Genomic DNA, 6,000 nt, shown 5'->3' with positions numbered 1-6,000 from the left:
GGCTGACTTCATAGTGAACGGATTTTTGTTTGTTTTCTTTGCATGGAACTAAATCTACCGCAGTTTCGAGCCATAACTCGAGCTCTGATCTTTGGGGCCATGGAGAGACTAACCAATTCCTCTGCCAGAGGCTTGCAAAACTCTCCTGCCGCTGCCGCCGCCGCCGCCGCCGCCGCCGCCGCCGCCGCCGCCTCCTCCTCCTCCTCCTCCTCCTTCTCTTCCTCCTCCTCCTCCTCCTTCTCTTCCTCCTCCTCCTCTTCCTCCTTTTCTTTCTTCTATACTTTCCACTCACCCACCAGCTTCAGCAACTCCTTCCAGCTCTCTGCTGTTTCTCACATACCAACACTTAAAAACAGTTCCTTTTGGTCCTAGGCACCTCTGGGAGTCATATGCCACTATACCCAGATCTGATGTCCCAGATCTGATGTCCCACATGCGTCAGTACCGGTCTGGCTAGGCAGCACAGAGCAGAGTCCATCCTCTACGTCCCACTCTAAAGACCACTATATCCATGCATGCATTTATTTACTGACTGACTGACTGACTGACTGACTGACTGACTGACTGACTGACTGACAGGGTCTTGGTATATACCCCTGACTGGCCCGGAATGCACTACACAGACCAGGCTGGCCTCTAGTGGGTCAATGGGACCTTGGCCTCCTAATATTCTTGGCCTCCTTGGTATCTTTGGTTACTCCTTGGTAACAGTAACTTTTCTTTGATAGGTTCTTACTGTAAGGCTGCCCTTACACTGCTAAGTAGCCCAGGTCTTCAATTCTGTTCCATTGGTCTATCTGTCTGTCCCTGTACCAATACCATGCAATTTTTATCACTATTGCTCTGTAATACTGCTTGAGTTCAGGGATAGTGATTTCCCCAGAAGTCCTTTTATTGTTGAGGATAGCTTTAGCTATCCTGGGTTTTTTGTTATTCCAGATGAAGTTGCAAATTGTTCTGTCTAACTCTCTGAAGAATTGGATTGGTATTTTGATGGGGATTTCATTGAATCTGTAGATTGCTTTTGGTAAAATGGCCATTTTTACTATGTTAATCCTGCCAATCTATGAGCATGGGAGATCTTTCCATCTTCTGAGGTCTTCTTCAATTTCTTTCTTCAGAGGCTTGAAGTTTTTTTTTGTTTGTTTGTTTTTTTGTTTTTTTTGGTTTTTTTTTTTGTTTTTTTTGTTTTTTTGTTTTTTTGTTTTTTGTTTTTTGTTTTTTTTTTTTTTTTGGAGCTGGGGACCGAACCCAGGGCCTTGCTCGCTTGCTAGGCAAGCGCTCTACCACTGAGCTAAATCCCCAACCCCGGTTTCCCTAATTTCTTTCTCGGCTTGTTTCTCTTTTGTGTAGAGGAAGGCTACTGATTTATTTTAGTTAATTTTATACCCAACCACTTTGCTGAAGTTGTTTATCAGGTTTAGTAGTTCTCTGGTGGAACTTTTGGGATCACTTAAATATACTATCATATCATCTGCAAATAGTGATATTTTGACCTCTTCTTTTTCAATCTGTATCTCCTTGATCTCCTTTTGTTTTCTGATTGCTCTGGCTAGAACTTCAAGAATTATATTGAATAAGTAGGGAGAGAGTGGGCAGCCTTGTCTAGTCCCTGATTTTAGTAGGATTGCTTCAAGTTTCTCTCCATTTAGTTTAATGTTAGCTACTGGTTTGCTGTATATGGCTTTTACTATGTTTAGATATGGGCCTTGAATTCCTATCCTTTCCAGGACTTTTATCATGAAGGGGTGTTGAATTTTGTCAAATGCTTTCTCAGCATCTAATGATATGATCATGTGGTTTTGTTCTTTCAGTTTGTTTATATAATGGATTACGTTGATGGTTTTCTGTACATTAAATCATCCCTGCATGCCTGGGATGAAGCCTACTTGATCATGGTGGATGATTGTTTTGATGTGCTCTTGGATTCGGTTTGCCAGAATTTTATTGAGTATTTTTGCGTCGATATTCATAAGGGAAATTGGTCTGAAGTTCTCTTTCTTTGTTGGGTCTTTGTGTGGTTTAGGTATAAGAGTAATTGTGGCTTCATAGAAGGAATTCGGTAGTGATCCATCTGTTTCAATTTTGTGGAATAGTTTGGATAATATTGGTATGAGGTCTTCTATGAAGGTCTGATAGAATTCTGCACTAAACCCATCTGGACCCGGGCTCTTTTTGGTTGGGAGACCTTTAATGACTGCTTCTATTTCCTTAGGAGTTATGGGGTCGTTTAACTGGTTTATCTGTTCCTGATTTAACTTCGGTACCTGGTATCTGTCTAGGAATTTGTCCATTTCCTGTAGGCTTTTGTAGTAGGATCTGATGATTCTTTTAATTTCCTCTGATTCTGTAGTTATGTCTCCCTTTTCATTTCTAATCTTGTTAATTTTTACACACTCTCTGTGTCCTCTCGTTAGTCTGGCTAAGGGTTTATCTATCTTGTTGGTTTTCTCAAAGAACCAACTTTTGGTTCTGTTGATTCTTTCTATGGTCCATTTTGTTTCTACTTGGTTGATTTCAGCTCTGAGTTTGATTATTTCCTGCCTTCTACTCCTCCTGGGTGTATTTGCTTCTTTTTGTTCTAGAGCTTTTAAGTGTGCTGTCAAGCTGCTGATATATGCTCTCTCCTGTTTCTTTCTGCAGGCACTGGGAGCTATGAGTTTCCCTCTTAGCACAGCTTTCATTGTGTCCCATAAGTTTGGGTATGTTGTACCTTCATTTTCGTTAAATTCTAAGGAGTCTTTAATTTCTTTCTTTATTTCTTCTTTGATCAGGTTATCATTGAGTAGAGCATTGTTCAACTTCCATGTATATGTGGGTGCTCTTCTCTTATTGTTATTGAAGACCAGCTTTAGCCCGTGGTGGTCTGATAGGACGCATGGGATTATTTCTATCTTTCTGTATCTGTTGAGGCCTGTTTTATGACCAATTATATGGTCAATTTTGGAGAAAGTACCATGAGGTGGTGAGAAGAAGGTATATCCTTTTGTTTTAGGATAGAATGTTCTATAAATATCTCTTAAGTCCATTTGGTTCATGACTTCTCTTTGTCTATGTCTCTGTTTAATTTCTGTTTCCATGATCTGTCCATTGATGAGAGTGGGGTGTTGAAACCTCCTACTATTATTGTGTGAGGTGCAATGTGTGCTTTGAGCTTTAGTAAGGTTTCTTTTATGTATGTAGGTGCCCTTGTATTTGGATCATGGATATTTAGGATTGAGAGTTCATCTTGGTGGATTTTTCCTTTGATGAATATGAAGTGTCCTTCCTTATCTTTTTTGATGACTTTTAGTTGAAAATCGATTTTATTCGATATTAGAATTGCTACTCCAGCTTGCTTCTTCAGACCATTTGCTTGGAAAGTTGTTTTCCAGCCTTTCACTCTGAGGTAGTGTTTGTCTTTGTCTCTGAGGTTTGTTTCCTGTAGGCAGATGAATGCAGGGTCCTCATTGCATATCCAGATTGTTAATCTATGTCTTTTTATTGGGGAGTTGAGACCATTTATGTTGAGAGATATTAAAGAATAGTGATTATTGCTTCCTGTTATATTCACATTTGGATGTGAGATTATGTTTGTGTGCTTTTCTTCTTTGTTTTGTTGCCAAGACGATTAGTTTCTTGCTTTTTCTAGGGTGTAGCTTGCCTCCTTATGTTGGGCTTTACCATTTATCATCCTTTGTAGGGCTGGAGTTGTACAAAGATATTGTGTAAATTTGGTTTTGTCATGGAATATCTTGGTTTCTCCATCTATGTTAATTGAGAGTTTTGTAGGATACAGTAACCTGGGCTGGCATTTGTGTTCTCTTAGGGTCTGTATGACATTTGTCCAGGATCTTCTGGCTTTCATAGTCTTTGGCGAAAAGTCTGGTGTGATTCTGATAGGTCTGCCTTTTTTTTTTTTTTTTTTTGGTTCTTTTTTTCGGAGCTGGGGACCGAACCCAGGGCCTTGCGCTTCCTAGGCAAGCACTCTACCACTGAGCTAAATCCCCAACCCCGATAGGTCTGCTTTTATATGTTACTTGACCTTTTTCCCTTACTGCTTTTAATATTCTTTCTTTATTTTGTGCATGTGGTGTTTTGACTGTTATGTGACGGGAGGAGTTTCTTTTCTGGTCCAATCTATTTGGAGTTCTGTAGGCTTCTTGTATGTTTATGGGCATCTCTTTCTTTAGGTTAGGGAAGTTTTCTTCTATTCTTGTTGAAGATATTTACTGGTCTTTTGAGCTGGGAGTCTTCACTCTCTTCTATACCTATTATCCTTAGGTTTGATCTTCTCACTGAGTCCTGGATTTCCTGTATGTTTTGGACCAGTAGCTTTTTCTGTTTTACATTGTCTTTGACCGTTGTGTCGATGATTTCTATGGAATCTTCTGCTCCTGAGATTCTCTCTTCTATCTCTTGTATTCTGTTGGTGATGCTTGTATCTGCGGCTCCTTATTTTCCTTTGGTTTTCTATAACCAGGGTTGTTTCCCTTTGTGCTTTCTTTATTGCTTATATTTCCATTTTTAATTCCTTCACCTGTTTGATTGTGTTTTCCTGGAATTCTTTCAGGGATTTTTGTGATTCCTCTCTATAGGCTTCTACTTGTTTATTTATGTTTTCCTGCGTTTCTCTAAGGGAGTTCTTCATGTCTTTCTTGAAGTCCTCCAGCATCATGATCAAATGTGATTTTAAATCTAGATCTTGCTTTTCTGGTGTGTTTGGATATTCAGTGTTTGCTTTGGTGGGAGAATTGGGCTCCGATGATGCCATGTAGTCTTGGTTTCTGTTGCTTGGGTTCCTGCGCTTGCCTCTCGCCATCAGGTTGTCTCTGGTGTTACCTTGTTCTGCTATTTCTGACAGTGGCTAGACCGTCCTATAGGCCTGTGTGTCAGGAGTGCTGTAGACTTGTTTTCCTGTTTTCTTTCAGCCAGTTATGGGAACAGAGCGTTCTGCTTTCGGTGGTGTAGTCTTTCCTGTCTACTGGTCTTCAGCTGTTCCTGTGGGCCTGTGTCCTGAGTCCACCAGGTAGGTCGCTTGGAGCAGAAAAGTTGGTCTTACCTGTGGTCCCGTGGCTCAAGTTGCTCGTGGGGGGCTGCTTTTGAGCTCTCCATGAGGGCAGCAACCAGGAGGGCCTGCACCGCCTTTTTGCCTTTTCCTGGGGCCCCCGTGCACCGGAGTCCCAGATGGTGTTAGGTGTTTTCCTCTGGAGTCAGAAATGTGGGCAGAGTGTAGTCTCTTCTGGCTTCCCAGTGTCTGCCTCTCTGAAGGTTTAGCTCTCCCTCCCATGGGATTTGGGTGCAGAGAACTGTTGATAGGTTCCCTTCAGGTCTGGGCGGTGTCTGGACTGAGGAGGATCTGCCATCCCAGTGCCCCTATCTTCCAGTTCCCAGAGGCCATATACAGTTTCCTCTTGGGTCAGGGATGTGGGCCGGGGTGGGCAGTATTGGTGGTCTCTCCCGCTCTGCAGTCTCAGGAGTGCCTACCTGTCCGGTGAGGTCTCTCCCCCAATGGGTTTGGGAGCAGTGAGCTGTGGGTCGGAATCAGCGAGGTTGGGGCTCCAGCTAAAAACCTGAAGTGTCCAGTCCCAGAGGAATTTTGCCCCTGTGTGTCCTGAGTCCATCAGGCAGGTCACTTGGAGCAGAAAAGTTGGTCTTACCTGTGGTCCCGCGGCACTTTGCTGTATTTCTGTATAATTATTATTCCACTGTATTTGGCTTTGTGTGCTCTCTTTAAAAAAACATATTGTAGTGGGAGTGGATAGTAGAACATGTAGGTGATATGTAAGGAGAGAGAGAATTCCGGGAGCTAAAGGGTTAATCTGAAATGGGAACTGGGGTGAGGGCAAGGGGAGGGCACACTCCTCCCCATTTTAACTGGTCAATAAAGGCTAGAGTCTGTGATTGGGCAGTGGAGGGGAGAGGTGGTATTGGGACTGGAGATTGGGGGTTGGGGGGAGAGAGAGAGAGAGAGAGAGAGAGAGAGAGAGAGAGAGAGAGAAGAGAGAGAGAAGAGAGGAC

This window comes from Rattus norvegicus, chromosome 5 (assembly GCF_021556685.1).
Source record: "Rattus norvegicus strain SHRSP/BbbUtx chromosome 5, alternate assembly SHRSP_T2T, whole genome shotgun sequence".
Classification (NCBI taxonomy): domain Eukaryota; kingdom Metazoa; phylum Chordata; class Mammalia; order Rodentia; family Muridae; genus Rattus; species Rattus norvegicus.
The sequence above is the reverse complement of the archived record's forward strand: the minus strand, read 5'-3'. Positions refer to the sequence as shown.